This window comes from Triturus cristatus, chromosome 3_1 (assembly GCF_964204655.1).
Source record: "Triturus cristatus chromosome 3_1, aTriCri1.1, whole genome shotgun sequence".
In the NCBI taxonomy this organism is placed as follows: domain Eukaryota; kingdom Metazoa; phylum Chordata; class Amphibia; order Caudata; family Salamandridae; genus Triturus; species Triturus cristatus.
The window spans coordinates 133141232-133150663 of NC_140583.1; the positions used below are offsets into that span (position 1 = coordinate 133141232).

The following is a 9432-nucleotide window of genomic DNA, read 5'->3' on the forward strand; positions in this document are numbered from 1 at the left end:
TTTATGAGTGTTGCTGTGGGTGTTCCCATGCAACAGCCATGGGGGCATTTTAACAAGGAACAGAGAAAATTAACGCTAAGGGCGATTAGCGTTAATTTCTTTAACGCCCGCTATCGCTGGATAATATCGCCTGGTTATCGTGTTATTAACAAAGCTAACTGCCTAGGCGATAAAAAATCCAGCGATAGCGGCATTTTGGGAGGTTATCGCTGATAATGCAGCGATAAAACTACAAGGATAGGGATATCCTTGTTGATAGCCCATTATGGACTTATCCATGTAATCCACCTCCCATTGGATTACATGGCTAAATCTGAAAATTAGCAGACGTAAAAAACCAGCGTTAACCGTGGTTAGCGCTGCTTTTTTAGTCTCTAACAGGGTTAGCGTGAAGCTTGATAATAGGAGAAATGTCGCTTAGCAACATTTCTCCTATTATTTTGCTCTGGAATGCCCACTTTGCATCTCATTAGAGATGCAAAGGGAAGCGTAGTGCAAAAGGGTGCTAACATGCGATTTTGCTTGTTCGCACCCTGTTGTTGATAGGGCGATATTTTTATCTCCGCTTCTTTGGCTTTTAAAGCCAAAAAAGCGGAGAAAAAGCCCTTGTTAATATGCCCCAACGTTTTTTACACTGACCCACATTTACAAAATAGCATAAATTTGGGGCATCCCAATACTAATGCCTTCCCAAAGCAGGCGCAACGAGGAGAAATTCTTACTTTTCTCTTCGTTTTTTCCTCTTTACATATGTGCTGCATTTTGTAGCACACATAGAACAAGAAATGCCTCCTTTGATTGTTTTGTGCAGGAAGGTGTCCCTTTCTGCACAAAAAAAACCATACCAACAACGCAAACACACTTGCATCATGGTGCAAGGGTGCCTGCGTTGGTGCCCGGATCCTGCTTGCGCGCTGGCAAAAAGGACAGGAATGTGCTATATCTTGTAGATAAATTTAATAACAGAACCACACTTGGACATAGATCAATAAATTATTGCAGAAAACAGAACATACAAATCAATCCAGTGTGTTTTTAGAATTCATTGAATTCTTATTTACAAACATTCAATCATTATCATCAAGTTAACTGGCTCCTGTAAAATCCTATCCTTCCAAGGACAAAGATAGCCACAACAATGTACAAAAAGTATCACAAAATAATATCAAGACATCATCAAGGATCCAGAAAAAGCTATGATATGAATAAGCTATATGCAACCAATCCAAACACGTGCTCAAAACATTCAGTGTATTTCCTTATTAAAACATGAGAATGAAAAACACAGATTTTATGCTATCATTGCCGCTTATTCAATTAAAAAACTTTTCATAGTTCATTTGAGGATTCTTTTACTGAAATAGCCAAGTAATGTGGAAAATGCTCCCTTTCGTTCCTTAAGTTGCTGCCAACGCATTTCGACCTAAGGTAGTCATAGGGGATACAATGAATTTTAGGAGGTCATCATTAGGGCATAATATCAGTTGTGTGGATCTGGATACTAAAAGGAATTAAATACATTTATGTAAAAATAGCAAGCTCCGGAACTACCATCCAATCTCACTGCTCCTTTACCCTCCACAGTCCTAGAGAAAAGCCACCAACCTCCAACTCACCAAACACACGTGAAGAGAAACAACCTACTAGCCCCATCAAAGTCAGGCTTCAGAGCCAACCACAGCACCGAGACAGCTATGATCACCGCCATGGATGACATCCGCACCCTACTACACAGAGGAGAATCCACTGCACCGAGCCTACTCAACCTCTCCACAGCCTTCAACATGTCTTCCACCACACACTCATCGATCGACTACGGTAGATTGGAATCAGACATCACACCCAGAGAGTATGCCTCCCTCTCTTCACCTCGTAAGGCAAGCACACCATCTGTGGCGTCCCCCAAGGCTCATCCCTTAGCCCAACACTCTTCAACGTCTACATGACACCACTCACAGACACTGTCAGATCGCACAACATCAACATCATCTCCTATGTCGATAGCATGCAGCTCGTCCCCTCGCTCTCAACAGACCCCAGAGAGACAACTGTCTGAAGCTTAACACAGACAAAACTGAAGTTCTGATCTTTGGCAGAAACAACGCCCTCTGGAACAACTCCTGGTGGCCATCGGACCTCGGACCACCCCCACGCCGAAAGACCATGCCCGCAACCTCAGTATCATTCTCAACTTATGAACTCTTCATGATATATCTGGTCAACTCTGTTTCCTCAGCCTGCTTCCACACGCTCCACAAATTCTACATGTGGCTTTCCATCTGCACAAGTAAGAAGGTGATATAGGCCCTCATCAACAGCCGACAGGAGTACAGCAACGCACTCTATGCAGGCATCGCCACCAAGCTCATGCAGAGGCTCCAGATGATCCAGAACGCAGCTGCCAGACTCATCCTCAATCTGCCCAAGAGGACCCACATCACTGAACACCTGAAGGACCTCCACTGGCTCCCGATTCGCTTGCGCCAAAGCCAGGCAGAAACCACCACTCTAGTCAGGGCAAGGGAGTTACACGCTGAAGATAACCCCTGCTCACCCCCTTGGTAGCTTGGCACGAGCAGTCAGGCTTATCCCAGAGGCAATGTGTAAAGCGTTTGCGCAACACACACACACAGCAGCAACTCACTAGGTACACCACAAAAGAAACTCCACACAAGGTTATATCAAAAATAGCCTTTGTATTATCATAAACACATTAGAAACATAATCACACATTTACACTGTGCCAACTGGCACTAGGCAATATTCACAGGAGATTATATACAGGACCAGGGCAATCAAGACACGGTCAGAACCATCAGAACAGGTAAGTAAATGCAAAACACAACCAGTAACTACTGGTACCATAATGGCCTAAGCATTATCATAGTAGCATTAGACACCATCCTAAAATATCATAGCATGACATTAGGCAATAAATCACATTAGGTCCAAACCTCATTAGCATAAACACATTACGCATTAGGCCTCACCAGCATAAACACATTATGCATAAACATCCTAAACATAAACACATTATGTCATATTCATCACCATAGATACATTATGCAACATCACATTAGGCCTAAACACATTATGCCTAAACACTGGACATACGTCACATCACATTCCAGTAAAACAACCAGTCATGACTGTTAACATTGCATCTTGCGTGAACCTGCTATGCAAATATAGTAGGCCTGAAAACTGGGCATAAACACATTATGCATTGGTATCACTCTAAACTTACACCAGTTCGACTGGCCTTCCTCTGAGCTCAAATGACCTCTGTCCAGAAATGTCAGGGCTCTAAGAGAGACCTCGCAAAAGGCACCCTGGCTGCCTCAGCAGCAAACACAAAGGGTGCACTGCGCTTTGGTGATTCTCACCCCTCTTCTGTTGCAAACACAAATGCCCCCAAGTTGCAGTTGCCCACTACGGCGGCGCAACTGAGAAACAAAATGAGGCACTGGCACTACTGTGCCGCCTGAGCCCCACTCGGGGACTCTATACACTCAAAAGTGCCCCCAAATGCTGCAGCTGCCCACTATCAGGCGGAGCAGCTGTGAAAACCACACGGGCACTCACGGGGTCCTCAGATAGGCCACGTAGGGCGGGCATCGACAATGTGCCCCGACACCCCCCCCCCAACAGGGTTACAACTGAGCCCCCACTCACCGGGGCTCAGTGGATGATTCTGCTGGCTTCGCTGGTCATTCGATGGTCGCCAGGCACTGACAATGTGCCTCGGTGGGTCCCGCCTTCCTTGGAGCCTCTCTCTTCGTTTCTCTCACTGGGGCAAAGGCGGGGAGCCGCTTTTTCTGGCCGGTGCAGCACACGCGGGGCTCTCCCTTCACCACGGGAGCCCCGCTGCTCAGCTGCCGTCCCTCTCCTCCCTTCTGGCGGCCTCTGCTTCTGTGGATTGGCCCCGCCCACCATCAGGCAGCAGGCACCTGACTCCTGAGTTGGCTGTCCCGGGTCGTGGCGGTGATTTCTCTCGGCGGCTCCTCTTTTCGGCAGCCAGGCAGGGTGAGCACCTGCTTGTCAAGCAAATCCTCAATGCGGGGTGGCACCCGCGAAATAAGCATGACAGCGGGGTGGGTAACCGCTCGTCAAACAGATCCTCAATGCGTGGTGGGCACATGTGAAATAAGCATGACAGCAGGGTGGGCACCAGCTCCTTTAGACTGCAGAAACGCGGGGTAGGCACCCACTCCAAAGGCACCAGAAGGCGGGTTGGGCACCCGCCCTGAAAATATGCATATAGCGGGGTGGGCTCCCACTCCGCTGGGCACTAATGCGGGGGTAATTCCCACATCGGGATTCCCCCTAAAGGAGATGCAACTCCGCGATGCAAAGCCCCAGCCCTCTCCTCTTGGGTAATGAAAGTATAGTGCTCACGAGGCGCTAGAAGCCAAAAGGTCCTGTAAAATCCAAGGAAAAGGTCTAAGGGGCACAGCTGGGCCCAGGGAGGCCAGCACACAGAGTCCTCCAGCAGGGAGTCAAGCCCCCAAGGCGGTTGCTCCTGGGCCCCCAGCGGCAGCACTCCCCAGTAGCCCAGGAACAGCACAGCCAAACATGGGGTCACAGCTCCTACATTTATATCACACAGTCCATTGTCTGCAGTACAGGGTTTGGGGGAACCAGATGCAACTGGTTCAGGGGGGAATTGGAGCACTTTGTTTACAAGGCTCCTCTTCCCATTTGTCAGGTGGGGGCTCGTTATCAGACACACCAAAGGGGGGGCGGAGCCAGCATTGTACGGGCTAGGCACAGGCCTATTCAGGGACCAGGGACTACGCCTCCCACTACTCCAAATGCAGGTGTCCCATTCAGCCTAGTGCTGACTCACCCAGCCACTCCTGGAGCCACACACACCTCACCAGCAAGACATGCATGTCAGTCAAAAGCCAGACATGCAATCAATTCACATCAGGTAGGCAGACACATAGCACACAGAAATGCCAACTTCTAAAAGTGGCATTTCTAACATAGTCATAATAAATCTGCGCACACCATTGCGTAGCATTTATTATTACTATTTCAAACATACTAAACTTGACCACGCTGCTCCTCTCATATCAAGAATTACCACTGAAACACTTATCATGGAATCCCCAATGCATTCCTATGGGAGGGCAGCCCCACAGTGGTGAGAAACCAAAATGGCTGTTTGTCACCACCAGGACATGTCACACACTTAAGGTACCTGTCCTATCTTTTACCTACAATGCACCCTGCCCATAGGGCTAGCTAGGGCCTACCTTAGGGGTGACTGACATGTAGTAACAAGAGGGTCACGGACATGGCACACACTTTAGGTGCCACGTCACAGCGGCAATGACACTGCGCACCCAGGCCCTGCAATGGCAGAGGACTGAGATAGGTTTGAAAGGCTACTTTGGTGGGTGGCGCAATCAGCTCTGCAAGCCCCTTAGTAGCATTTAATCCACCATCCCTGTGTATATGAGATACCACTTTACAAGGGACTGACAGGTAAATTAAATAGGCCAAACAGGTGTAGACCAATCTTACCATATTTACCACAGAGAGCACACGCACTTTACACTGGACAGCAGTGCTAAAGTACCCAGAGTCCTAAAACCACCAACATCATGTCAGAAAAAAGGCTAGGAGAAAGGCAAAAAGTTTAGGGATGACCCTGCAAAAAGGGCCAAGTCCAACAAAGCTCCTGATCCATGCCTGCAAAGCCTTCCATTTCCAATGACCCATCGCCTGCATTTCCACCAACCTCCCAGGAACCTCTGCTTCTCACACCTCACCCTCACACATATACCTCGCATATGCTGCTCTGGAGGATGCTATTTCGCTGCCAAAGTCTGAAATGCCCCCTCCACCTCCACACTGCCTCTTCGTTGACCGACTTCAGGAAAAGGCTCAAGACCTAGCTCTTCGACTGATACCCACCGCAAGCGCCTGAATACCCTCTTGGGTGACAAGCTGTGCTCCATAAGTAATACCTGATTGATTGACATGTAAAGGGCTTAAATTAGGGTTTACTTATCTTACCCTAATCAGGAAATCCAGTGTTTTGGGATTTTGCCTGAGACAAAGGCCGAGTCGTTTGTAAATGTCAAAAGAATTGTGAAATGGCAGTATGAGAACATGTTACGCATCGTCACCATTTTCTATGCATATGAAGCATGCTTAGTTTTGTGTAATTCTCAGGAAAAAAATGTGTTGTGTATGAATTGGGGACTGTTGTTTGGAAAATGTATGTGAAATACTGAATTATTCTCTTTGATTTTTTGCAGCAAAAAGAAGAGATGAGTATTTAATTATATATTGAGTAACATAGTTTTAGAGAAAACTGCCATTCTGTCAGTCAGCTAATTTTGAACCTGTTGTGGACCCTGATTGCAATTCATGAACTGACTACTCCATAAACACTAGGCACGTCTCTAACTCAGAGATGTTTGATGCTGCTCCTGCAAAGTCCAGCTAAAAATGTGCTCTGGTTACAAACGAGAGGGAAGGCAATGAGCCTGAATCTATACTGCTCTAGTCCCTTCCAATGGATGATATGCACATTTCACGGGTAAATAACACCCTCTGCATGTGCAAGGTGTATATGGAAGGGATGTGGGTGTATAGGGCAGAACAGCATCTATCCTTGCTTGCCTCCCCGTGGTGCACAGAGTCTCTTTATCCTGCTCATCTTTGCTCACTGGTAGAAAGCTGCGGAATGCGGAGATGATGGCTACTGTCTTGGGCTTGTTTTCTGAGTGCAATCTCGCTATCAGTGAGATAAAAGCCAGAGACATTGGACACAGCGGAATGGCTCATTCTGTTTTAGATGTCTATAAAGGCCTCCTGGTGACAGATACTACATGCATATGTCTTTCATGGAGGAGGCCCGAGTAACCTCTCTCTGGCAGTGCAGCTCGTCTGGGTGTAGCCAGGCTGTCTGAGATGATCCATGTTCCTATTGACTCTTAATTACTTGCAGTATTGATTGGCTTCGGCTATTAATCAGGTATTAATTGCTGACTCGATAATCTTCGCCTCTGTTCCGCTGCAGGTCCTGTCACAGCCTGTATATTGCTCACTGGTTATCAGCAATACACGAGATAGCGGCCATAAACCGATAAGGCCGGTAACTGGTAGTGAAAGGCACACTGGAGCCAAACACCGTGATTAAGCGGCCTCAAGCGATGAATAAGTGTCCCTGTATTTCACGAAATGTGCCTCGTTCCCGCCACAGTGCGTTCTAAGAAGACGAACCGTGATCTTTCAACCCCAGAGGTCTTTCACCTCGGCCTAAACAGACTTGTTGTACCTAAAGCGCTTTTCTTGTGCAACAAGCATTAGCAGCTGTATCGAGAACATGGTTTCTCAAGCTTCAGTAAGAGAAAAACAAGCATTGGCATAGCCAATAGGTCTCGCCTTTGGGAACTTATAAGTGTTTAGCCAGAGATATTGACTTTACCTATGCTGTTCAGAAGTTTGCAGCATGCTGAAAAGTTATAATAAAGAAGTGTCAGAAGCATTTTTGTTACCTTAGATATGACCAAAAAAGCATTATGTACAACTAAACGACCATATTCAAAAAGTATTAAAAATAACGTCTTGAGTTTTTTTTGTCCTTTCAATGCTAGCAACTTGTATCTGTCTGTTCCAGTGGTTGCTTGTGTTTTTTTTTGTTATGGGGGGCATAAATAACAGGCGGGTGAAGGTCAGTCAGTCAGTCAGTGAGAGTGAGTGAGAGAGTCAGTAAGTCAGTGAGAGTGAGAGAGTTAGTCAGTCATTGAGAGAGTGAGAGTCAGTGAGAGAGTCAGTCAGTGAGAGTGAGAGTCAGTCAGTGAGAGTGAATGAGAGTGAGAGAGTGAGTCAGTCAGTGAGAGAGAGTGTCAGTGAGAGAGAGTCAGTCAGTGAGAGAGAGAGAGAGTCAGTCAGTGAGAGAGAGTCAGTCAGTGAGAAAGTCCGTGAGAGAGTCCATGAGAGAGAGAGAGTCCGTGAGAGAGCGAGAGTGAGTCAGTCAGTGAGAGAGAGAGTCACTCAGTGAGAGAGATAGAGAGAGTCAGTCAGTGAGAGAGAGTGAGTGAGTCAGTGAGAGAGAGTGAGTCAGTCAGTGAGAGAGTGGGAGAGGGAGTCTGCGAGAGGGAGTCTGAGAGAAAGTGTCTGTGAGAGTCTGTGAGAGAGTGTCTGTAGGAGTCTGTGAGAGTGTGTCTGTGAGAGAGTGTCTGTGAGAGAGTGTGAGTGTCTGTGAGAGAGTGTGAGTGTCTGTGAGAGAGTATCTGTGAGAGAGTGTCTGTTGGAGTCTGTGAGAGAGTGTCTGTGAGAGAGTCTATGAGAGAGTCTGTGAGAGAGTGTCTGTGAGAGAGTGAGTGTCTGAGAGAGTGTCTGAGAGAGTGTCTGAGAGAGTGTCTGTGAGAGACAGTCTGTGAGAGAGAGTCTGTGAGAGAGAGTCTGTGAGAGTGTCTGTGAGTAACCCCAGGGGTCGGTGATAGAGGCGCAGAGAGTCTGTGAGAGTGTCTGTGAGAGTGTCTGTGAGAGAGTGTGAGTGTCTGTAAGAGAGTCTGAGTGTCTGTGAGAGAGTCTGTGAGTAACCCCGGGGGTCGGTGATAGAGGCACACAGCTACCGGTGGTGTCCGGTGCTGTTGGTTACTGAGAAGAGAGGGCTCTACCGCCGGCTATTGGCCACCTCTGGTGCCCAAAGATGGGAGGTCACAAATTCCACCTGGAAGTGCTAACACAGAGGTATAAATAATACATTACGCTACAAAGTATTAATTTGTAGAAGCTTGATTTAAAAACATATGAATAACTTTTAACATACTGGTATAATATCTGTAATCTCTGAATAAACTCAGAACGATTTATTTAGGTCTTCTCTGTTTTAGACAAGTATTATCAGCCTCCGTGGAAACCAAAAATAATTGCAATGTCGACTATATTTCAAGTCGCCACAGCGGGGTATTGGGTAAAGTTTTCAATAAGCAATAATCATGCCTCTGTTACACCTCATTAACTACGATACTGCCACTGCGCAAAGCTAAAGAAACAAATGTCGTCTATACACATCACCCAGAGACAGACAACAATTATTCTTACTGCGAGCTGGAATACTCTGAACTGTACTACTCTATTACCTGTAAGCCTCATAAAAAGAACGTGATGTGCGCAGAGGATTCTGGGGGCTCATATGCTAATTAGCATTTCTTGGTATGTTGGTACAGAGGACGTGCCCACGCCTTGAACTTGAATTCCTATGGTGCAATTATAAGAACTCTTCAGGAGACTGAGTGGGGTGCTTATTGCTCCCTCAGGGCAGGCAAGGTTTACGTTAGGAAGGCTTGCTCTAGTCTCGGCCAGCGAAGCCGGTATAAAGGATCGGAAGGTAAGCGCCTTCAAGCTCCTCTCAAACTTGGGACATCTTATAGCCGCTCTGAAGTGAATGTAGGTATGTGACAA

At 46.9% G+C, this 9432-nt stretch overlaps 1 non-coding gene across 1 annotated transcript; it reads right to left on the reverse strand.

The window, feature by feature from the left end:
* Positions 1-8875: 8875 nt before the first annotated feature.
* LOC146859827 (U4 spliceosomal RNA) lies at positions 8876-9015 on the reverse strand. Its single transcript, XR_014979413.1, has one exon. It is a non-coding gene; the product is annotated as a U4 spliceosomal RNA (small nuclear RNA).
* Positions 9016-9432: the final 417 nt, after the last annotated feature.